At 39.6% G+C, this 26,429-nt stretch overlaps 1 protein-coding gene across 5 annotated transcripts in view; it reads left to right on the forward strand.

Moving 5' to 3' along the window:
* Positions 1-26,429, forward strand: part of LOC105832409 (fasciclin-1-like) — a 365,719-nt gene that overhangs the window by 201,841 nt on the left and 137,449 nt on the right. The window lies entirely within an intron of this gene.

Genomic DNA, 26,429 nt, shown 5'->3' on the forward strand with positions numbered 1-26,429 from the left:
TCTCTTGGGTAATGCATAGACTTCAAATAATTTACTGCGCGTATACATTAACGCTTAATCCATGCGACGCAGGTCTGTCTATCCAAAATAGGTTCACATACTTTTTGTTCGTAAATCTCACTTTACACTATAAAAAATTTTTTTACAATTACAACTATAATAGTGGGTAATTTTGAGATCCATTATAAAAGTTGTAAATTTTTATGTGTATATAATTTTGTATATAAATTTTGCAATAATTTTGAAACAAACTATCCGCCGCTACTTACGGAGGTACGTCACAGGGCCATTATCCCCCACCTCGTGTGGGCCCTTCTCACGTTTTTTACTCTTCTCACCATCGAATGGAGGGTATAAAAGCCCTTCACCGATTTCAAAAGAGCAGAGCGTCAGGATGCTGAGAGAGGTGAAGCCCTTCCGACCGAGCGAAATGAGCTGGTCGTTTCTTCCTGACGGGCTGAATCAGGCACTCTTGAGCGCGTATTAAGCGCCTAACCTAAAAAAGCCCGATCCTACCCGGACACGCACTGAGTGTCTCACGACCGCGCACTGAGCGGAATATCCTCTACGCATCCCGCATCCTGCTCTCGGCCGCGTACTGAGCGGACCAACACACAACCGTACTGAGGGGGAACCGACGCCGCGAACAATCATCCACGCGGGATGATTAACCTAGTTTACACCGTACGTTTAGTCCGCGACCTGTACACTATATTCGACCCCACCCGATAGTTCACAACGATGTAAACACTTGCGGACTTGTTTAGGTTTAGGTTTAGGTTAGGCCACTTTTTGACGATCTCTGACCCATCTTAGGCCACACAACATAACGCGTGTAAACAGTTTATTACTAGCCTACTTTAGGTCGGGGTATACATTATGGCATAGGACAGGTAAATTACACGCGGTGTAAACTAGGCCATTGACGTCAACAGCTGATCACCGCAACAGCCGACCGGGGGTACGTTCGGGGAGACGCTACTAGCGCTACCAGCATCAGTCCATCTTCATTACTCATTAAAAGTAGAACAAAAGTAGAACAAACTGATGCTGATAGCGCTAATAGCGTCTCCACGAACACACCACGGAGCTCCGCGCAGTACCGCACAGCCGCGCACCGCTGCAACCATTCCGAGCGCTGTATTAGCCCGGATCTACAATAGTGTAATAAGCCGTATGCCATAAGGAATTAACCAATTATATTCGATTATAATTGGTCACTTTCTTATGGTATAAGGCTTACTACACCTATTGTAGATCCGGCCTTACTGCGAAATACTCCGTGCACACGCGCGCCGAAACACCCGTCGCCAACTATAAACACTGCGTACCTTACAAGACGAGGCAATCCATATACTTAAATATTAGCGCAAGGACTATTGTACATATTAGTTAGGGACGTTCAGTATTATTAACCCTTTGAGCCACGGTGTTATGAGTGACACACTCATAACGATAAGGTGTTAGTAACACGATGACGTAAGTCGGTCAGCTGCAGTCAGCATCGAGCGCATCGCGCGAGGTTTCACGCAATCCGCTCGACAATTAGCGCAATGCTCCTTAGACAGCACTTGCTGTCTAAGCAATAATTTGGAATACTGACCGATTTACGCCCTCACGCAATCCTCCCCTTCTTTCGATCCAACTACCGAATTATCGGATATATAAACCGGCGAAAGAAGGTGAGGATCGGGTCAATTCGAAGTAGACAAACTAAGACTACACACGACACTCTGCTTTGCGGGGTCGTGTATCGCCGAGATAACTTATACTAAATATACAACCACGACACTCTGCGTTGCGGGGTCGTGGACAACAAGTTCATAGACGCGACACTCTGCCTTGCGGGGTCGCGATCTAACTATTGTAACTGAATACAAGAATAAAAGTGTTCAAGACAAATAACGGTGTATGTGACGAAATACCTTCCTCGCGAGATCTCTGGCAGCGATCCCAAAATCGTACTCACAACGAGGGGTACAACAGTGGTGGCAGCGGTGAGGATTTGCACTGCCAAAAGGAAGATCCAAGAGGAACCAAGCGTCACCGAGCAATCAGCTGTACAGGCCAGGAAGCCAGCCACGCCGGAGCGTACATAGCGCGTCAGCGATAAGAGTGAAACTCGAGACGACGCCGAGACCTACCGCGACAAGGCTCAGCTGATCGCCGCACCATGCAGCTCATCGTACTTATGTAAGTCCGACAAACATTAAATTGTAACGCGAAACGAGCGTAGGACGACATAAAACTGTAACACGAATAGAGCAAAATGTCGGTTGACCCTCGGTAACCGCGATTACCGTAAAAAGACATAGCTAAGATAGCTACTGTACTTCAAAGGCATACAAATGCAAACGCACTAGCGCAACGCGACATACGATACCGCGAAATAAAACGCGAACTCAACACACGCGCTTACACTCAAACGTAAATGTCCGACCAAAACACTGATACAGCGCTTAACGTTGTTCAAGACGCGTTAGAAGAAATATTCAATAACGCGCTTCGACTTTTGAATAGTCGAGCAAATTCGCCAAATATCACGACTGAACGCGCGTTCCCGATACAGGGACCAGACTTTAGTCTAATAAATAACGACAATATGGACACACGTTCACCAACGCGGACAGACGTAGCGGGACCGTCGACACGCCCCCTACCACATGCGTCGCCTCGCGTAATCCGGGAAGAACCCGAAGAGGAAGCACAAGAGCTCCGTAATAATTTAAGTGAACAAAGCGGAAGTTCACCGACGGCGCCACAAATTCATAGGCGACCGACGCATCCCATGGAGAATATGATGCTCCATGACCTGCTATTCGAAATTCGCGAGCTTCGTTTCCAGCTTGGAAACCGACACGAAGCACAGCCGCCGCCGCGAGAAACGGCTAGAAATACGCGACAACCGACTAACCATGCGTTAGATCTGTCGTATGGGCACTCACCCCGAGATGTACGACATCGGCATGGGACCAACACTTACAATTTAAGCTTGAAAGAAGCGCGAAATATGATCCCCGAAATTAATGGAACTTCGAGGGAACGAGTACGAGAATTTTTAAACGCCAGCTCCTATGCGATGAAAAACATACATCCGTCGGACGAATTCATACTCTTCGACGCGATACTATGTACCAAATTCAAGGGCAAGGCGATGATGGATTTCCACACTCGCGATATAGAAAACTACGACCAGTTAAAAAGGGAATTAGAAAATGAATATCTGGGCAAGCGCAGCACCGCCCATTTGCAGCTCGAATTTAACTCCCTGAAACAAAAGTCAAACGAAACCGCTCAAGAATTTGGACGAAGAGTAGACAACTTGGCCATGGAGTTATACGAATCCATGGAGGAAGGAAAAAAACTATACAATAGAACAGCAGCGGGCGATACTTGAGAGCATCAAGGAACAAGCCCTTTACAACTACCAGATAGGGCTACACGAAGAAATAAAGCTATTAGTTCGAGCCCAACGGTACAACACGCTTCAAGAAGCAATCGCAGGAGCTAGTGCGGAAGAAAAAGTTAAGGGGGCAAGCACGCGCCTCAACGGCAATAGGCGGGATATGCCAAATGCCCAACGCAATAACCGTGCTCCGACCATCCGTTGCGGAAAGTGCGGAAAAATCGGGCACGATGGAAGAGACTGCCGAAGCAGCAGATACGCCAACCGGTTCGAATTACCCCGACCGGAAGGACGGCCACGAGTAAATACAGCAGTACAACAATGCAGTTACTGCAAGAAAACGGGCCACAGCCGAAACGACTGCTGGACCCTGCATGGACGACCTCCACCGAAAGACGAGGATCGCCCGGAAGCAAAACCAAAAAGGAAAATAGAAAAGGACGCTAAACAGCGTACAAGTAAGGCCGTCAAAATTATAAAACATGCCGATACGGCAAGTAGCGACGAGAGCTCGGACGATGACTCGAGCACGACGGGCACCGCCGCCGCGTATCAAGTTACGCATGTAAAGCGAGACGCACACAAAGATAGCGGACTCGACTTAGTCACACTTTCAATACGAGAAACCAAATCAGGAAAAATCGACATGTTATTCGATTCCGGAGCCACACTCTCGTTAATAAAGGTAAAAAATTTAAAAGGCGAAACCAAAATTCGCCATGAAAGAATAGCCCTCGTCGGGATAACAGGCCACAAGGTCTACACCATAGGAAAAATACAGGCGACAATAGAGCTAGGCAAGCATAAGATAAAACATCCGATGTATGTAGTAAAGGATGATTTTCCGCTAGAATACGATGGCATCCTAGAATTAGATTTCCTACGAAAGCAACAAGTAACGTGCGATTATAACCAGAAAAAGTTAACGATAAGAGACGTTACTCTGAAATTCAAATCATATCAACAAACCGTGTTAAAACCTCGCAGCGAAACAATTGTAAGGGCCGTGACTAATCGAAACAAAACTGGAGTCGTACGGGCCCAGGAACCAGCTCCAGGGGTTTACATTGGCAGATGCCTTGTAAAACCAAAAAATTTTTTATGTCCGATCAGTGTAATCAATACCACTGATAAGACAATACGGATCAACACACCGGTCGTTACTGTAGAGGATTTAAGCGAGAAAAATCCTCACGAGATTTACACCGTGGTCGCTGAACCAAAAAACAAATCTCACCTCCCTCGGAAGGAGCGGATTTGACAATTGCTACGAACGCAACACCTCAACTCAGAGGAACGGCAAGCCCTCCTGCGCTTATGCGAAGATTATCAAGACGTCTTCCATCTGAGCGGAGAACCCCTGTCTTGCACGGCCGCCGTGCAACACGAGATCCACACGCGCGCTGACACGGCACCTGTAAACGTACGGCCGTATCGCCTCCCCACCAAGCACAAGGAGGAAGTAAATAATCAAATGAAGCAGATGCTCACGGACGGAATAATCAGAGCAAGCACGAGTCAGTGGAATGCACCCTTATTAGTGGTTCCCAAAAAAGCTGACTCAAGCGGAAAACCGCGACTACGGATAGTCATCGACTTCCGAAAATTAAACGATCTAACGATCGGCGACTCGTTTCCATTGCCCAATATCAAAGAAATTTTGGACCAACTAGGAAACGCCAAGTATTTTACTACGCCAGATTTAGCGTCAGGGTATCACCAAATACCCATGGCAGAACGCGATAGGCAAAAGACAGCGTTCTCCACTCCATATGGACATTACGAATTTAATCGAATGCCATTTGGTTTAAAAAACGCACCTGCAACATTCCAGAGGCTGATGAACTCAGTACTCACGGGAATGCAAGGGCTAAAATGCCTTGTATACTTAGACGATATAGTTATTTATGGCTCAAGTCTGGAAGACCATAATAAACGTCTAAAGGAAGTACTACAGCCCTTACGAAAAGCCAATTTAAAACTGCAGCCGGACAAATGTGAGTTCCTGCGGAAAGAAGTAAATTACCTGGGACACATAATCTCAGAAGAGGGAATCTCCCCTGATCCCGCCAAATTACAGGCGATAAAAGATTTCCCGGCACCTCAGAAGGTGAAAGACGTGCAATCTTTCATAGGCCTCGCCGGATATTACCGAAAGTTCATCAACGAATTTTCGAGGATAGCTAAGCCGCTAACTAAGCTGACAAGAAAGTCAGAAAAATTCGTATGGTCCACAGAGCAACAGATTGCTTTCGACATACTAAAAGAGAAGCTAATGACCGCACCGGTACTTCAGTATCCGGATTTCTCAAAAGAATTCAACGTAACAACGGATGCCTCCGATTACGCAGTGGGAGCCGTACTATCGCAAGGACCGATAGGCAAAGACCGCCCCATAGCATATGCGAGTCGAGTGCTAAACCGTGCAGAACAAAACTATAGCACAACAGAAAAAGAATTACTGGCTATAGTATGGGCCGTCAAGCATTTCAGACCGTACATATACGGCACCAAGTTTAAAATTATCACTGACCACAAGCCCCTTGTATGGTTATTCAGTGTAAACGACCCTGGATCGAGATTAATCCGGTGGCGTTTAAAATTGGAAGAATACGATTACGAAATCGTACATAAGGCCGGACGCGCGAACGCAAACGCCGATGCGTTGAGCCGCAATGTGAAACCAGAGGTTCACATTACGGAGACGGCTGATAAAATGCTCGCATTAAAAGAAGACGGAGAGCACAATCAAATACACATGAGCAACGAAGAAAACAAAAATAATGAGACCGTGCAAAGCTACACGGAAGAAGAAAAGCGAAAAATATTATACGAATACCATGATGCACCCACCGGAGGACATCAAGGGGTCGAAAGAACCCTAAAAAGGATACGGTTAAAATATAACTGGCCCGGAATAACGGCAGACGTAAAAAAACATATTAAAAAATGCGAACTTTGCCAGAAAAACAAACTATCTAAAAGAAATAAGATACCGTTAGTAATTACGGATACCCCCAGCCGACCATTCGAAAAATGCGCTCTGGACATCGTGGGACCACTGACAGAGACAGCAAATGGAAATAAGTACCTGCTAACGTTCCAAGATCACCTGACAAAATTCAGCAAGGCGATGCCGATTCCAAATCAAGAGGCAAACACGGTAAGCAAGGAGTTTGTCACAAAGATTGTCCTAGAATACGGTACACCTGAATGTATCTTGACAGATCAAGGGACAAATTTTACAAGCGAAATCTTCAAAAACCCGTGTAAGCTACTAAAGGTAGACAAAATCCAAACCACTGCTTACGACCCTGAGAGCAACGGCACCCTTGAGAGATCGCACCGAACATTAGCGGAATATCTGCGGCATTTTATAAATAAAGAGCAGACGGACTGGGACGAATGGATCCCGTATGCAATGCATACGTATAATACTACTCCCCACACGGCGACTGGATTCACTCCGTTCGAGCTAGTTTTCGGAAGACAAGCCGAACTACCGACAGCCCTGAGCAGACCCCCGAATCCTACGTATAACTACGAGGATTACGCACAGGAACTGCGAGAAAAAATAAGGGCAACGAACCAGATCGCGAGGGAAAAAATTAAAAAAGAAAAACAAAAGGCCAAGAAATATTATAATAAAACTACTAAAGAAATAAAATACAAGATAGGAGATAAAGTACTCCTGTATGATGAGGCTCTCCGCCGCGGGAGATCTAAAAAACTAGACGCGAAATGGATGGGACCCTACGCAATCACTGAAAAACACTCAGACGCAAATTATACAATAAAAAAGGGCAGGACGTCGACACGCGTACACGCAAATAGATTGAAACCGTTCATAGAAGCATAAGAATGAAAGAAAATAAAAATAAGTAAGGAAAGACTCACCAGTACGTAGAGAAATCGCCAAGAAAGGGCCCAAATAAGAACACTATTCACTAATTAAAACTACACTAAACACTATAAAAGTATATATGGAAAAAGTGCTAGTCGACTTTCTCAATATCCGGTTCCCCTCCTTCCTGGGGCAAGGCACCGTCCAAACTAATAACCAATCCAAAAATCTCTTCGTGACCCCACTCAAGGTCACTGATAAAATCGGCTAGAGAAGCCGAAGCGTCCACCTCGGACAATTGCTCAGGCAAAGAAGACGCCTCCTCATCCGAAGATCGTGGCACCAAAACTACAGTCTCAGCACTATGAATAGAGTCTGAATCAGACTCAGCATCCGCGGGAAGCACCGTCGACAAATCCATAGCTGTCAAAACAGCAAAATCGTCGTCAACTACAAAAAACTCATCGAAGAAATCATCTTCGTCATCACTCTCGATGTCACTAACGAGAGGAGAAAAAAATACGTCCGGATTCTCCTCTTCACCGTCACGAACGGTAGACGCGTCAGACAAAGGCTTTCGGAAACACATGACGCGAAACACAACGTAAAGACCGTAAAGACGACAAGAACTGACGGACGCGGACTGAAGAAAGTCGCATCAACGGCGATAGAATTAAATGTGATAATGAAATAAAAACCCGCATAAAATTACACTATCGTTGCAGGGGACTCCTCACGTGGAGCTGCACGAGAGTAGCGGAAACAAAAAACGCCATACCATGCAAAATTGAAAAATTTGCACACGAGCCAGGAATGTACTTTGAGAAGATCGAAAACTACAATTAATAGAATCTACATGGAAAATAGTGATCAAGACTGACGTTATTAGCATCAGCCATCGATGGCACGCACTACAAGAGTACATCCAACGAGCGGAAGAATACTGCAAGAAAACAACAGGAAGCACCAACAGGATGTGCCAAAACACACTAACAATACTACGTAAAGAAAACGCAAAAGGCATGGCGACGATGATACGGCTAATGTCCATGTATGAACACCCTAGAAGCAAACGAGGATTAATAAACGCCATTGGCACTATAGGAAAAACCTTGTTCGGGACCATGGACTCCGAAGACGCAAGCAGAATAGAAGAGCAGATGAAAATGCTGCAAAACAATCAAAGGATAAATAACCACGTCATAAAAAATCAATTAAAGATAATAAACGGCACAATAGGGCACTTGAAATCCCTCGAGCAAACACTAAATTACAACGAAAATCTGCTGGCCAAAATTGCAAACCAAATCCGCCAAAAGCAAGCTGACACCCTACTACGAGAAGAAATCAATGAATACCTAACAGTCATCAATGCAATAATAATGGATCTAACCAACGACATGGAGGACATCATCGAATACCTCACACACACACGGGATGCAACCATTATGACGCACCTACTGCCTGTCGATCAAATAATCCAGGAATTGGATGAAGCCACTCTACAGCTGGCAAAAGAAAAGCATTTCCCTTTCAAGGTGGAACTTGGAAACTGGCGAACCATCGTAAAATATGTAAAAACAAGCGCATATTTCAACAGCCCCTTCGTATATACGATCCTGAAATTTCCAATGATTACTCAACCAGAGTACGATATCGTCAACGTGATACCACTGCCTGTACACGAGCATGGCAACGTATTCACAATAGCGAAAATTACACACCCAACATTGGGAATTGACAAAGCTAATCGCCACTACCTCGTATTAAAAGAACACGAACTAAGCACATGTGTACAGGAACGTGAAACCTACACGTGCGACCAAGGTCAGCCTATCTACCATGTGCAAGAAAATGCACCTTGCGAAGTGCAAACTTACATAGAAATAACTGATAAAAAATGCGAAACCCGACACCTTGTAACAAACGAAACTATCTGGATAGCTCTAACAGAGCCAAGGGCTTGGATATTTTCGACGGCAAAAGAGCAGGAGATAACACTAACCTGCACGGATCAACAAGAAGAAAAGCATACCCTCAATCGATCGGGCAAAATAACAGTGAATGCTGGATGTTCCCTGACCTCAAGATTCGTCATATTACGAGCACCAGAACAAGAGATAACACACCAGATCGTAGCCCACGTGCCCGGCTACAATCTCTCGCGACTCCGCGAACAGGATAAAAGAAGACTAAAACCAGTGTCGGTACCGCAGTTACAAAAAGTTATAAAAGACTCTAACGAACTAACGGCACTCAGCCAAAGTTTGGACGAAATAACGTCTCAAACGAACAATACTAACTTTATAGAGACAATTGCATATCCAATGGGATCAGCAACACTAATAAGCATAGTAATCATTAGTATTGTAATTATTATTGTAATAGTTAATAAGCGTAGAAAAACTAAATTCATAAGCAATCCGATATACGAGGGCCCGATACAGCGGGTATCTTAAGCTAACAGCGAAAATTCAGTCCCCTCATTTTCTTTTTATCAGGGGGGAGGGATGTTATGAGTGACACACTCATAACGATAAGGTGTCAGTAACACGATGACGTAAGTCGGTCAGCTGCAGTCAGCATCGAGCGCATCGCGCGAGGTTTCGCGCAATCCGCTCGACAATTAGCGCAATGCTCCTTAGACAGCACTTGCTGTCTAAGCAATAATTTGGAATACTGACCGATTAACGCCCTCACGCAATCCTCCCCTTCTTTCGATCCAACTACCGAATTATCGGATATATAAACCGGCGAAAGAAGGTGAGGATCGGGTCAATTCGAAGTAGACAAACTAAGACTACACACGACACTCTGCTTTGCGGGGTCGTGTATCGCCGAGATAACTTATACTAAATATACAACCACGACACTCTGCGTTGCGGGGTCGTGGACAACAAGTTCATAGACGCGACACTCTGCCTTGCGGGGTCGCGATCTAACTATTGTAACTGAATACAAGAATAAAAGTGTTCAAGACAAATAACGGTGTATGTGACGAAATACCTTCCTCGCGAGATCTCTGGCAGCGATCCCAAAATCGTACTCACAACGAGGGGTACAACAACGGCGTATCACTGAGTAGCACACCAAGGTCTCTCCAGTTTTTAATTATTTTAACAATTTTTTAACCGTTTAAAATCAGTTATTTTTCTTTCTGATAATTTGGGATACCGTAAAGTATGTTTAAAAAATATATACATTCGGGATTCAGTAAATACTGAGCTTGCGCCATCGCGTCAGATGGCAGCAGTTATCGATCATCGTCCGCGTAGATCACGGAGCGCCGCGGCATGCGCGCTGGCGCGTGCGCAGCGCCATACTTTACTTTGGTACGTGTGCTCGGGAGCGTCCCAGATGCGCACAGTAATAAACGGACACAGCAGGCTGAGTGAAACGAACACAGTAACAAACGGACACGATAATAAACTGACACAGTAACAAACGGACACAGTGCGAAACGGACACAGTAACAAACGGACATAGTAATAAACGGACACAGTAATAAACGGACATAGTAACAAACGGACACAGTAATAAACGGACACAGTAATAAACGGACACAGTAATAAACGAACACAGACCAAATGCGCACACTGCACATACGCACGGACCAAATGCAATCCATGTACATTGCAAGCAGAGTAAAGTCCACATAGGTTAGCGACTTGGACAGGGTGGGTGCGGGAGGGAGGCCGAAGGCCTTTCTTGCACCCCCCTCCGCGCGTATGTGTGTGTGTGTGTGTGTGCGTGCGTGCAAAGCATTCACTGCATCACATGGGTTTGCGACTTTCCGTGTGTGCATTTGGTCCGTGCGCATGTGCAGTGTGCGCATTTGGTCTGTGTCCGTTTATTACTGTGTCCGTTTATTACTATGTCCGTTTATTACTGTGTCCGTTTGTTACTGTGTCCGTTTGTTACTGTGTCCGTTTGTTACTGTGTCCGTTTGTTACTGTGTCCGTTTGTTACTGTGTCCGTTTTATACTGTGTCCGTTTGGTCTGTGTCCGTTTGTTACTGTGTCCGTTTCACTCAGCCTGCTGTGTCCGTTTATTACTGTGCGCATCTGGGACTCACTCGTGTGCTCTATGGCGGCAGTTCAAGTTTTATTTCGTGCGATCGTTTCAACGTAGTTTTGTGCTCACGTCTATTCGTGGGATCTTCAAATAATTACTCAGAGACTGCTCCACGGAAGGACTCATTTGGTAATTAAGAGAGACTCATAATTATCGCTCAGGTACATCACCAACGAGAGACTGCGGGTGCCGTCACATCCCTGATAAAAATAATCGATAGAAAACGATTGAATCTTTTTAAATCATTGTTATGAATCAGAAATTCACAAAAAAATATCGTAAATGTCCGATTAATTGTTTAACGGTTCTTTACGTGAATACTTTATTAATATGTTATCGTTTTTTATCATTTCTTTTCGTATCTAATAATCGTGAATATACAAAAGCCTTTCGTAAATTAACGATTAATCTTTTATTGTTATCTTTCGTAATTGATAGAAAAAAAATTGAATCGTTTTTAATCGTTGTTATGAATCAGAAATTCACCAAAGATTATTGTAAATGTACGATTAATTCTTTAGCGTTTTCTTTCGTAAATATCTTATTTTTATGTAAACGTTTTACTTTTCTTCTACAGAATCGTTTACTCAATTAAAATGAGTAAATCATAAAAGTAATATGTGGCAGTCTTTTTCCACCTCGTCCTCTCGTAACAAAAGAAACAGATTATTGCTTATTTTAATCGTGTTAAGGTGGTCTTTATATAGCGGGTCGGCTGCATCTGACTTCCGAAAGAGTTCAATCACTTACCAGCCTATCGGCGGCATCGCGTACTAACTAAAAAGTTGGATAAAAATTGATATCGTAATTACATGATATAAAACCATTCGCTCATGCCGTTGTGACTTTACGACAGATCATGAAACGTTTTCTATTGTAAATTTACGATAAAAAATGTTTTGAATCATCTATCGTTGACGCACGATAAAGAACAGTGAGTTTCCTGTCGTAATTACATGATAGAAAACCATTCTCTTATGCCGTCGTTACTTTACGACAAATCACGAAACGTTTCCTACTTTAACTTTCAATAAGAAACGTTTTGAATTGTCAATCGTTGACGCACGATAAATAACAGTGAGTTTCCAATTATAATTACATGATAGAAAACCATTTGCTCATGCCGTTGTTACTTTACGACGAATCATGAAACGTTTTCTATTGTAAGTTTACAATAAAAAACGTTTTGAATCATCTATCGTTAATGCACAATAAAGAACAATGAGTTTCCTGTCGTAATTACATGATAGAAAACCATTCTTTTATGTCGTCGTTACTTTACGACAAATCACAAAACGTTTTCTGTTGTAACTTTACAATAAGAAACGTTTTGAATCGGCTATCGTTGATGCACTATTAATAATTATATGTTTTTTTTTTGTTATTGTATCATAGAAAACTTACAACTTTCTTTATTATAAATATAAAATTGATTACGATAGATTTTCAATCGTTTTTTCTTGATAAATTCCAACAAAACAATAAAAAACAATAATTTACTATAATAATTTTATCGTATTCCGACGATAAAATCCGCTTTCAACTAAGAACGATAGGAAACAATAACATTTTTTTCGGAATTTTAAATATGAAATGATGGATTACGATAGGAAACGATAAGATTTTTTGCAAATCGTATCGGTTTCTATCGTTTTCTATCGATTTTTTTTATTAGGGATAACTTGCGTGATGTGTAACTTGCGTCGACCAATCACATCGTCGTGGGGCACGTTAAAGACGGCTTTAACGTGTTCTACAACGATGTGATTGGTCGACGCAAGTTACGCATTAGGGCTACCGCACAAGCTCTTTCATAACGCGTTACGTTACGTTAAGTACTCCATATGAACCTAAGTTTGTACTTAAAATTTAACTTAAATCAACACACAAAGAAATCCTTTAACGTAAGAACTTAAGAACTTGCGTTAAAAGTTTCTTTGTGCGTTGATGTAAGTTTAATTTTAAGTACGAACTTAGGTTTGTGGAGCACTTAACGTAACGTAAGCCCTTGTCTACAATAAAGATTTAAACTTTAAGCCGTAAGAAATTAACCAATCACAATCGAGTATTCTTATAAAAATCTACTGTGAGTGGCCAGTTTCTTACGGCTTAAAGCTTAAATCTTTCATTGTAGACTAGGGCTAACGTGTTATGCTAAAACTCCATGTCTGCGGTGAGCTCCGGCAAACGCATGCGGTGACCAATCAGCAACCAGGCGCAGGTCGGGTTCCGGCAAGTCACAGCAAGCGCTTGAATTCTGATTGGTCACCGCATGCGTTTGCCGGAGCTCACCGCAGACATGGAGTTTTAGCATTAGCCCGGATCTACAATAGTGTAGTAAGCCTTATGCCATAAGGAATTAACCAATTATATTCGATTATTCTTCTCATATTCGATTATAATTGGTCAATTTCTTATGGCATAAGGCTTACTACACCTATTGTAGATCCGGCCTTACGAAAAAGCTTGTGCGGTGGCTCTTACGCAAGTTACGCCGCATGTGACGGTACCCTCACGCTCACCACGCAACGCGCACGCCGGCGCCGCGTGGTACCGGCTCACGGGCATTATCATCACCACCTTTAACAGAATAATATAATCTCTTCCGCGTAAGTGATCAAGACAGTATTATCATCCAGAGACTCATTCTTGTGCTCATTAAACAGTAAACGCGTGTAATGTGTATCAACCAATATCTGTGATAAATATACGGTACGACTCGGACATCATGATGAGTCCATGTAATTGCAGTGCATTTCATTTTAACACCTGTTACTCGAATGTCCTCTCACCCTGCTTACCATCCTCAGGGGTTAACTAGCGAACTCTTCGCCGAGTCGCAAACAATATATGACCACAAATTTGTATTTATTTACTTGCTATAAATAAACATATACCAAAAATTTGCTGTTTTCTTTTAAATTCATTTGCTCTCAGAGAAGAGCGTCAATTTTTACAAAACTGTATATCTGGGGATTTTTGAGGTCGCTGATTACGAATCCGTTGTCAGATTTTCAAAATTTAAAATGGCGGATTTATGGCGGGCATAAAATTAAAAATTTAACTAATTTTCATGAAATTTAGTACCCAGGGGTTTTTGGAGTGCTGATTACAAACTCATTGTAATTAGATCCGTTGTAATCAGATTTTTAAAATTTAAAATAGTAGATTCAATATGGCAGTCGTAAAATGTTACTTATTCAAAATCAGGTATTTAGGGTGTTTCAGGTTTCTGATGGTATTTTTATTTTCAGATTTTTTTATTATTGTTAAAGAAAAATGAAGGAGGTAAATTTTAAACAATAATAAAAAGATCTGAAAACAGATATGCCGTCAGAAACCTGAAACACTCTAAATACCTGATTTTAAATAAGTAAAATTTTGACAACTGCCATATTGAATCTGCTATTATAAATTTTAAAAATTTGATTACAATAAGATCATCCAGGATCTGATTACAATAAGTTTGTAATCAGCACCCCAAAAACCCCTAGATACTAAGTTTCACAAAAATTAGTTAAATTTTTAATCTTATGCCCGTCATATTAGATCCGCCATTTTGAATTTTAAAAATCTGACAACGGATTTGTAATCAGCAACCCCAAAAACTCCTAGATACTAAGTTTCACAAAAATTAGTCAAGTTTTAATTTTATGCCCGCTATATTGGATCCGCCATTTTGAATTTTGAAAATCTGACAACGGATTCGTAATTAGTGACCTCAAAAACCTCTAGATACTAAGTTTTATGGAAATTGGTAAGCAAGAATAATTCGAGGCTCAAAGGGTTCATAAATCACTGTCATTAGTTATAGAAACCACTGTCTCGTCACTCAACCAGTCCACCGCCCGAACCCTAAATCCCGCGGGTATCCGTTAGCCAATCATATTCAAAATTCACGGGTACAATTTTTTAATTTGTTTTTTAAGCCTGTGTATACACTGTAAACAAATTTATTACAATTTAAATCATTTTTACTTGTACACTGCAAAATTATAGACACGAGAAAATTTACAATTATTATAGTGAGTCTTAAAATTACTCACTGTTTGAGATTCAAACAAATCTCTTCGGAGTAAACTCGGCGATTCCGAGATCGTCGATCGCAACAACTCGCTCGCGGCGTGAAATCGGCTGACGCACTATCACGCATCGATACTCTGGATCTCACGTTGCTAGCGAGCGTTTAGAGCGTGGCGGGTGAACAGCATCCCTGAGCGAGAGCACGGGACGGTGTGGTACGTTTTCATGATCGTCTGGCAGTAGTCAGTCGGTCCCCGTCGATCAATCTTTTCATGACGACGGAACACCGCTATCTTCTCAGAATCAAGAGCTGTCGGCTCTCCGACTCAATCGAACATTGCGTGTCTCGCTCGGGAAGTGGTTTCTTTGCCTCGCTTTGTCTCTCTTTCGTCAGTTGAACGGGTGCAAGTGCGCGACGAATAATTCGCTAAGCTACCCCGTCGGGATAACGGCGAAGTAACCCGTACTATTTCCAGGGTTGGGAAGTAACGCGTTACTTGTAACGCCGTTACCGTTTTCGTTACGTTTTTTTGGTAACGCTCGTTACTTTTTTATGTCTGTAACGGTAACGGTAACGTTACATTTTTACAGTAACGGTAACGAATTCAGCCGTTACTTTTATCGTTACTTTAGTTCCCTATATTTTTTATATCTGTTCAATAGATCGCGTACTGGTCGCGCGCATTATTCTTAATTGGATAAAAATATTCCGATATAGGGCGCTGGAAGTCAATGTCACATGAGAATGCCCTGTTGAAATATCTTGTTAATGCGATGCGTAAACCTTTTATTTTGAGATTTAAAAGACTGTAGATAGTCGTCTTCAATACGCAAATACATACAATATGTATAACCTATCTGCTAGATTATAGGTTACGTGCAATAAATGCAATTATAAAATATTTATTTCCATATTTTATAATATATATTTTAAATATATGTTTGAAAAATATTCTCTACTTTATATAGGCTGCATTCCGATAGTCACTGCTAGTATTAAAAGTCTAAAAGTCTATAGTATATGTATATGAAACTGAACTATAGATTTTCAATACTGGTAATGAATATTGGAATGCTTATATAACATTAATTTTTAAAAACAAGGTTTATTAAAAATTTTTGACAAAATGACATTTGTGAATTACAATATAAATTCTTATAAAGATAAGTATATTAAAAATATAAAGATATTAATATAAAAAATTAGAATAATTATTAATTGAGTTTAATATAAAAAAGCTTGCTATATATTAGAAACTAGTTTAAAGTTTTAAGTTTTAATATTGATTATTAAATAATGTAATTTTATAATCTAACATTTTACTTTAGCATTTCAAAAAAGTAACGAAAAAAGTAACGAATCGTTACTTTCTAAGTAACGGTAACGGTAACGCGTTACTTTTTAAAATAAGTAACGAGTAACGGTAACGAGTTACTTTTTACAAAAAGTAACGGTAACGGTAACGCGTTACTTTTTTAAGGTAACGTTCCCAACCCTGACTATTTCTGACGCCGGCCCGCCGCTTCGAGAATATCGTTCCGCGCCGCCGAGAGCATTAATCTAAGTCTAAACTCTTGTGTTCTTATTGTCACGGAAACTTTTGTATTAACGGCATGAGTGATTATATTAAGTGAGTGCATCGACGTTCGTGGAGCGCTCGCGACCGTCCACAGCCTCGTGGATAAGATTTCTGTCACGATCGCGAACAAGATCTCTGTTGCCGCGTGAGCCTCAAGCCGAGACTCAACAAAATCTCCAATCCGCGACTCCGGCTGTGTTAAAGAGACAGACAGGAAGATTTCCGATCATCCTTGCGCGACACGAGACGTCGATCGCCTTAGAATTTATAATGAGAATAAATAATTGAATTTGTTGACACATTGAACCACATTACGTAACTTCGCTTCCTTCCTCGTTCCTTTAGCGGATACTAATTTCCGCGCCACCCACGGCGCACGCTCTAATCGTGAGCGAGTTCCGGTGCTCTTTTCGGGACGATCGCGTCGCGATCGAGATCTCAAACACTCACTATTGTAGTTGTAATTTTACATAATTTTTTTAGAGTGTACTAAAGGCTTTTGTGCCTTTATATCGGCTTTATTTTACATATTGGTTAAGTAAGTCTTAAGTCTGCTTGTGGCTAGACTTAAGGGGACTTAAAGCTGTTCTGTTTGAGTGAGTCCTAGTTGGGCACAGTAATAAACGGATACAGAAGGGTGAGTGAAACGGACACAGTGCGAAACGGACACAGACCCAAACCTATGGGATGCAGAGAATGGGAACGTCCCAGATGCGCATAGTAATAAACGGACACAGCAGGCTGAGTGAAACAGACACAGACCAAATGTGCACAGACCAGGGGCTCGATTCTTGAATTTATTCGCAAGAGAAACGTATTCGCAAATTCTGTTCTTACAGAAAAGTTAGAAATTTATTGGCTATCGTATGGCTATTAACCAATAAACTTACAACTTTCTGTTAGAGCGAGTATTTGCGTATACGTTTCTTTTGCGAATGACTTCAAGAATCGGGCCCCAGATGCACACGGACCAAATGCGCACGGATCAAATGCGCACAGACCAAACGGATACAGTAACTTACAAACTTACTACATGGGTTGCGACTTTTTGGGCACCTCTACCGACGGGGTGGGTGCGGGAGGGGGGGGGGCAAAGCCCCCCTTGCGCGCGCGCGTGTGTGTGTGTGTGTGTGTGTGTGCAAAGCATTTTCTGCATCACATATGTTTGCGACTGTGCGCATTTGGTCCGTGCGCATTTGGTCCGTGTGCATCTGGTCCGTACGCATTTGGTCTGTGAGCATTTGGTCTGTGTCCGTTTCATTCAGCCTGCTGTGTCCGTTTATTACTGTGCGCATCTGGGACTCACTTCAGAGAATGCTTTGTGCACGCGCGCGCGCGCGCGTACGCACACACACGCACACACACGGACGAGTGCAAAGGGGAACCTTCGCCCCCCTCTTCCGCACCCACCCCGTCGGTAGGGGTGTCCTGGAAAGATGCAAACCCATGTGGTAAGTCCGTTTGTTACTGTGTCCGTTTCACTCAGTTTGCTGTGTCCGTTTATTACTGTGCTCATCTGGGACACTTCCTTCTGTTTTACCGATTATTTTGATTGTGAGTGAATTGAAAAAAAAAAATCGATAAGACAAGATAGCTTTAGCATCCCCTTAAAACAATTCTTGAACTTAAGACTCGGTCTATGAATTCCGTCCTTAGTCAGCAAACACAGAACATAACAGCAACATTGGAGCAATTTTATAACGTTGTTGCAACATTACAACAATATTACAAAATTGCCGCAATGTTGCTGTAATGTTCTGTGTCTGCTGGGTAATTTTGGACGAAATGCAACAAAAGCGATTGTCCTAAATGTAGGAACCATGAAAAAATGTGTGTTTATAAAATCTATACGCAATACTATGTCAGGCATATATCCGATAATTTTAGTCTTATTTGATTTATTGAAAAAAGGGATATTTTGTATTGTAACCGTAAATTTCAAATTTAATTGGCTGCGGATAGCTGCGGGATTCAGGGTTTGGACGGCGAGCTGGTTGCATAGACCTTATAAATATGGACTGGCAATACCAAGCGAAACCGTGTCCATACTTCTCTCTCTAAAGAGTCCGGAAATATGTTTCGCGCATGCTTGTACATATTATACATTGAAATCCAATGATTGGATACGTTTTGGTCACGTGTTTTAACTTATGTGTGTGTATATACAGGGTGTTTGGTAAAGATTTATGCAATTTTTATAAGCAGGTAGAGCGCATTAAGCTGAACATAAAATCCTCATCGTTTTTCCATTTTTACAATAGTTAACGAGTTATAGACTTGTAAAATTTTCTGTATTAGCCCGGCCTACCGGCAAATGCAAGCTCGCCGAGCGCCCGACCGCGGCGGCCGCCCCTCCCTAGCGCTTGAACCTTGAGATTGCTAGGCGCGCGGGGGGAGTTGTTACAACAAGCGGCAATGGCTACGCACAATGTGTACGTGTACATACATGTGTACAAAAAAATATCAGTTCTAATGCTTAAAGAAGCAATTACTAAATTTATTTTTTTTTAATAAATAATGATTATTTTTAATAAAAAATTTTTTTTGGTGATAGTCTTAAATGTCGTAAACTGTCATAAATTTTAAAAGAAGCTATTATCATGTGCTCAAAAACAAATTTATCCTTCTTTAAACAACATTAGAAAATTTTATCGATTAAAATGGAAATAACAACCAAATAAAATGTTTGTTTCAACTTTATATTCTTAATTAAAAATTAAATAACGAGGATATTTATATTTTTAATAAAATTAATTCTTGTGATAGACTTATAATACACGGAAAAAACTTTGTGGTAAAAATTACTATGGTAAGTAGTAAACGCGTGCTAAGGAGGAATTATGAAAATTTTTATTATGTTCTTCATCAAATTACGATAATATTTACACTACTTATATGATATAATTCTCTGAAATTTCTTCTTACAGTTCGTGGTTACTATCATAAATAATAAATCATACATAATTTTACTATAAAATTTTCTTCGTGTAGATTTACAAATATATGAATTTATTAAATGTTTGAAAACTTATAAACAATATTTATTTAATTTAAGAAAATTTTAGTATGTAATGTGTGTGTGTGTGTGTGTGTGTGTGTGTGTGTGTGTGTGTGTGTGTGTGTGTGTGTGTGTGTGTGTGTGTGTGTGATACATACACGAAAATGTTAAACATTATTTGTTTTGTGTAAAGTGAGATGTTTATTATCAATAGAATATTCTTTTCAACCATTAAAAATAAGATAATTATTAAAAAAGAATAGAATTAAAAATGAATAATTGATTTTCTTAAAACTAGAATCATATTTTTTTACGTGTGCGTGTATTGTATAGTAATCAGCATGAATAATAATAGTGATGTAAAATCGCGAACTAAGGAATGATTATTCATTTTACTGTCACAAAGTGATTATTCTTTTCTCGCGTATGTATACGTACATACACCACACACACACACACAAACACACACACACACACACACACACACCAAATACACACACATTACATACTAAATTTTCTTGAATTAAATAAATATTGTTTATAAGTTTTCAAACATTTAATAAATTCATATATTCGTAAATCTACACGGAGAAATTTTAAAGTAAAATTATGTATGATTTATTATTTATGATAGTAACCACGAACTGTAAGAAGAAATTTCAGAGAATTATATGATATAAGTAATGTAAATATTATCGTAATTTGATGAAAAACGTAATAAAAATTTTCATAATTTCTCCTTGTCACGCGTTTATTACTTACCAGAGTAATTTTTACCATAAAGTTTTTTCCGTGTATTATAAGTCTATCACAAGGATTAATTTTATTAAAAATATAAATATCCTCGTTATTTAATTTTTAATTAAGAATATAAAGTTAAAACAAACATTTTATTTGGTTGTTATTTCCATTTAAATCGATAAAATTTTCTAATGTTGTTTAAAGAAGGATAAATTTGTTTTTGAGCACATGATAATAGCTTCTTTTAAAATTTATGACAGTTTACGACATTTAAGACTATCACAAAAAAATTTTTTATTAAAAATAATCATTATTTATTAAAAAAATATAAATTTAGTAATTGCTTCTTTAAGCATTAGAACTGATATTTTTTTGTACACATGTACACGTATACATTGTGTGTAGCCATTGCCGCTTGTTGTAACAACTTCCCCCGCGCGCCTAGCAATCACAAGGTTCAAGCGCTAGGGAGGGGCGGCCGCCGCGGTCGGGCGCTCGGCGTGCTTGCATTTGCCGGTAGGCCGGGCTAATACAGAAAATTTTACAAGTCTATAACTCGTTAAATATTGTGAAAATGGAAAAACGATGAGGATTTTATGTTCAGCTTAATGCGCTCTACCTGCTTATAAAAATTGCATAAATCTTTACCAAACACCCTGTATAGGACATCTACCCGAAATATTTTCTAAAGTGTCAAAATAATGGTAACGGCTTTTACTACCTGGGATAGTCATAAAAATGACGTTAAAATGTCGTCTTTATAAAATGTAATCCAAAAACGTATGTTTTGTCATAAAAATAACAGTAAAATACCGTCAAATGTACGATACTAGCTTTTTGAAAATGACGTCAATAATATGAAAATAATGACGTATTTTTGACGTCAATATATGACGTCGTTAAGATGAGACAAATGTACGTCAGTTTTACGACATTTAGACGTCATTTTATGTCGACATTATGACGTCTGGTTCGTCATAAAATGACCAAAAAATGCCGTGAATTAGACGACACCTTGCTACCTGGGTACTTGATCAGATAATTGCTTCACTTATGGTATATTTATGTAGCTGTTAAAATGTTGCATCATCTGCATCACTCCTTGCAATGGTAAAATAATTTCTCCATTGTTTTCTTTGTGTTAATACTTTGAAACCAAAGAAATCCGCAGTAGATTTCATAATTTTAAGACAATATCTAAATAATATAGAGTCTATATATTTTTAATATGCGTACTTTAAGATTATCTACTCCTTCCTCTGGGAGCGTCCCAGATGCGCATAGTAATAAACGGACACAGCAGGCTGAGTGAAACGGACACAGTAATAAACGGACACAGACCAAACGGACACAGTAATAAACGGACACAGTAACAAACGGACACAGTGCGAAACGGACACAGTGCGAAACGGACACAGTAATAAACGGACACAGTAATAAACGGACACAGTAACAAACGGACACAGACCAAATGCGCACACTGCACATGCGCACGGACCAAATGCAATCCATGTACATTGCAAGCAGAGTAAAGTCCACATAAGTTAGCGACTTGAACGGGGTGGGTGCGGGAGGGGAGACCGAAGGCCCCCTTGCACCCCCCGTGTGTGTGTGTGTGTGTGCGTGCAAAGCATTCACTGCATCACATGGGTTTGCGACTTTCCGTGTGTGCATTTGGTCCGTGCGCAAGTGCAGTGTGCGCATTTGGTCTGTGTCCGTTTATTACTGTGTCCGTTTATTACTGTGTCCGTTTGTTACTGTGTCCGTTTGTTACTGTGTCCGTTTGTTACTGTGTCCGTTTGTTATTATGTCCGTTTGGTCTGTGCGCATTTGGTCTGTGTCCGTTTGTTACTGTGTCCGTTTGGTCTGTGTCCGTTTCACTCAGCCTGCTGTGTCCGTTTATTACTGTGCGTATCTGGGACTCACTCCTTCCTCTACTCCTTCCACCAGCATATGCAAATGATCGAAGATAAGGTGCCGACAGCTTCACGGTCTTCACTTAGAATCATTTTAATTCCATCGCCATGGTACCACAAGCTCCAGTCCGAAACCACTTCTGCAAGATTGATAATGGTTTATATAGAAATAAACTTTGAAAGAATTAATAAGATAATTATAAAAAATTATAAAATAATTTGTAAAAAATATTACAAAAAGATTATTGGAGTTGCATTCATACACATAAAATTTTCTTGCATCTTAGACACTTTGTTACCTTCAGGTTCCTCTTCTGGTTCCACTGTTTCTTTATCTTTTGACCTGACTTCTTCGGTTTCATTTATCTTTGCATCTCCATCTTCTGATCTGTTATTGCTATTTCAAATAGACATGCACGCAGATTGCTCTCTGAACAATGACTTTCCTCTCCTAAAATGCAATTAGATTAAATTTATCTCGCTGTTACTTTAAGATTACTTGATGCCATATTAATTTTATTAATACATTTATATTTTCTACAATTGTATTGATCTCATTATATACGATTGCAAATTAGACATTAATTTATATGTAATGCGTGCTAAACTTAAGTTAATTATAAATGAACTAAAATTGCATTATCACCTTTTGCGCATCTTCCAATGCTGTTCTATCATCCTGATCCATGTTTATCTGTCCACGCACAACTGAGCGTATCTTCCTATTAATAGAGATATTTTTTATATTATTCACCACATCATTGATGTTTGATAGTGACTGCTCCATGGGAAATAAATTGTTTATATAGTCCACCACATTGAGGAAACTGTAAAACAATATTATGGACATGATCTACTTGATTGACAATCAGTTATAAAAATAGATAAGAGATAGATTAAATAAGAATTAAGGCTTGATCCATCAAGAAAGTAAACAAAGTAGATTAGCATATTAAAAAAAAAAAACGTACCTGTCATTTGGAGGTTATGTTTCTCATGGCAGAGTGAATAGAGTCACACAGCGACGCAAACTATGGAGTAATTTATGCCATTACCAATTGCCAAAATAGCACGTTTAAAAATTTGTTCGGCTTTAAATATGTCCGTAAACACTCGCGCGCCCGAAAGACTTAAATTAACCACGCGACAGAGTTTAACTCCACTCGACTGCACCATAAATATAAATTAAACTTGCTTTCTTCTCAAATCGTCAGGCACAAAGTACTCGGTCAATACAAGTGAATTCTATATTATCTTTGTAAACACATGTACGATGGAATATTCTTGTAATTTTTAAAATGATTTTATTGTCAAATATAAATTTAAAATAATAATATAAAATAATAACTATATTAAATTTGTCAAAAATATATTTTTATCATGTTTTTTTACTTTGCCGAAAACGTAACAAAAAATAGATGACAAAAAAATATCAGTTTTATGTTGGCTTTTTTGACTTGCCGAAAAGATGTCTTACTGACGTCTTTTAACTTTGACGAAAAGATGACTTAAAAATGTCAACTTTTCGTCATATTTTAGTCTTAGGTGCCGTCTGGGGTAATACTATGTACATATACAAATTTCAAGATGGCGACGAAATGGTCCAGGTTTTTCCATTTGGCAAACGTGGCCACATACGGAACATTTTTCGTAACCAACTTTTTCGTTCAACACTATAGAAGATACGTCTCCTTAAGAGCCACCGCACAAGCTTTCTCGTAACACGTTACGTTACGTTAAGTGCTCCATAAACCTAAGTTCGTACTTAAAATTAAACTTACATCAACGCACAAAGAAACTTTTAACGTAAGTTCTTAAGTTCTTACGTTAAGGATTTCTTTGTGCGTTGATTTAAGTTAAATTTTAAGTACAACTTAGGTTCGTATGGAGTACTTAACGTAACGTAACGCGTTATGGAAGAGTTTGTGCGGTGGCCCTAAGGCCCTCGCACATGAATTTCCGTAACCATAAGCATAAGACGTAACGTAAGAATTAGCCAATGGAATCAGAAGATAGAACAATTCAACCAATCATAGAACATCCATAAGATATTATCCGTAACAGTAAACATAAAATATAATTTGACCTATTACCCAGCTAGCCAGGCCTGTTAAAATCACATATCGTGAAAGCTTTACAGCAAGGATTGTTTCAATTTTGACAACAATTTTATGACAAGTAATTGTCTGTTGCTTTGTTTTCTAAAAGTTTCAAGCAAATTTACGGCAAAAGTTTTCATCACACGATGTTGCAAATAACAGAGAAAGACTTGTACATAAATATTACGTATAGAAATTACAAGATTTGTTCCGACACGATAAAATGCAAAATTTAAGCAAATAACAGAGCAAACCTTGCTACACGACATGACAATAAATTTATGACAGAAACAGGAAATCTTGTTAAGCACAGAATAACAGCAAATTAGTAGCAAGAACAAAATAAAACTTGCCGAGCATACTTTCGCAACAAAATTGCGACAAGATGTGTCCATAAACAGCTTAGTTTTTGTTGGCAAGGCTTGTTGCAAATAGTATGACGCACATTTTATGCAAATAACGGGGTTGCATTATCGAGTTTTAAACTTTATTTCTGACTTTACTATCTATCTCGAGATGGCGCATTTCTCGTGAAAAAGATTTACCTACTGGATTAATAAAAGGGGCTCGTTGAGAATAGAGAACCAAGTACGATTGCACCATTCACATTTGATATTGGACTAATCAGTCTAATATTTCAGTCTAATAATCATTTTTGTTGATCTAAATTTCGACAATATTTGTCCTGTTCTTGCCACAAATTTGCTATCATATTGTGCATAGCAAGGTTTGCCTTGTTTTTGCCACAAATTTGCTATCATGCTATATACAGCAAGGTTTGCTCTATTCTTGCCACAAATTTGCTATCATATTGTGTATAGCAAGGTTTGCCTTGTTCTTGCTGTAAATTTGTTGTTATGCTTTACTAGTAAATTTTACCCTGTTATTTGCATAAAATATGCGTCATACTATTTACAACAAGCCTTGCCAGCAAAAGCTAAGCTTAATGCGGACACACCTTGTCGTAATTTTGTTGCAAAGGTTTGCTCGAGTTTGTGGCAAACTTCGCGCAAAGTTTGCGTCATTTTGCTAGCTGGGTATAAATGACTTTTAGAAGATAAAAGAAATAGAAAAAAATATATATAAATAGTTGTGAAATGTTTTATTTATATTTTACAAAATATTAAAAGATTATTAATATATATAAAAGATATACCTATATAAATATAGTTTATAATATAAAAGAGAGTTTAGCCTTGAACCCTGGACAGGTCGAGGCGCGAAGAAAAGTTTTAGGTTTTAGTAGGTTAGATTAGGTTAAGAAGAAAAAGAAGACATATAGAAAGAATTAATGATGATTTATTGTATGGATGAGGATAACTTCGCACTAAATCGATTAATAAGGAGTCTCCTGGATTAAATATGATATTGATATCCTCGTTATTTTCATTTTGTAATGCAATGTTAACTTCATCATTATTTGAAAATGTTTTCACATATCCATGTTCCACTTTTATTCGCAGATACTGATAATTAAGTAGCTATAACAATAATTTTAAAAAATGATAAAATACATATAGATTGTTATATAATATATATGTATATATAAGTGTGTATGCATGCGCGCGTGTATATGTAGCCAGCTAGCAAAATGACGCAAACTTTGCGCGAAGTTTGCCGCAAACTCGAGCAAACCTTTGCAACAAAATTACGACAAGGTGTGTCCGCATTAAGCTTAGCTTTTACTGGCAAGGCTTGTTGTAAATAGTATGACGCTTATTTTATGCAAATAACAGATGTTGTGAGCG

The sequence above is a fragment of the Monomorium pharaonis genome, chromosome 4 (assembly GCF_013373865.1).
Source record: "Monomorium pharaonis isolate MP-MQ-018 chromosome 4, ASM1337386v2, whole genome shotgun sequence".
In the NCBI taxonomy this organism is placed as follows: Eukaryota; Metazoa; Arthropoda; class Insecta; order Hymenoptera; family Formicidae; genus Monomorium; species Monomorium pharaonis.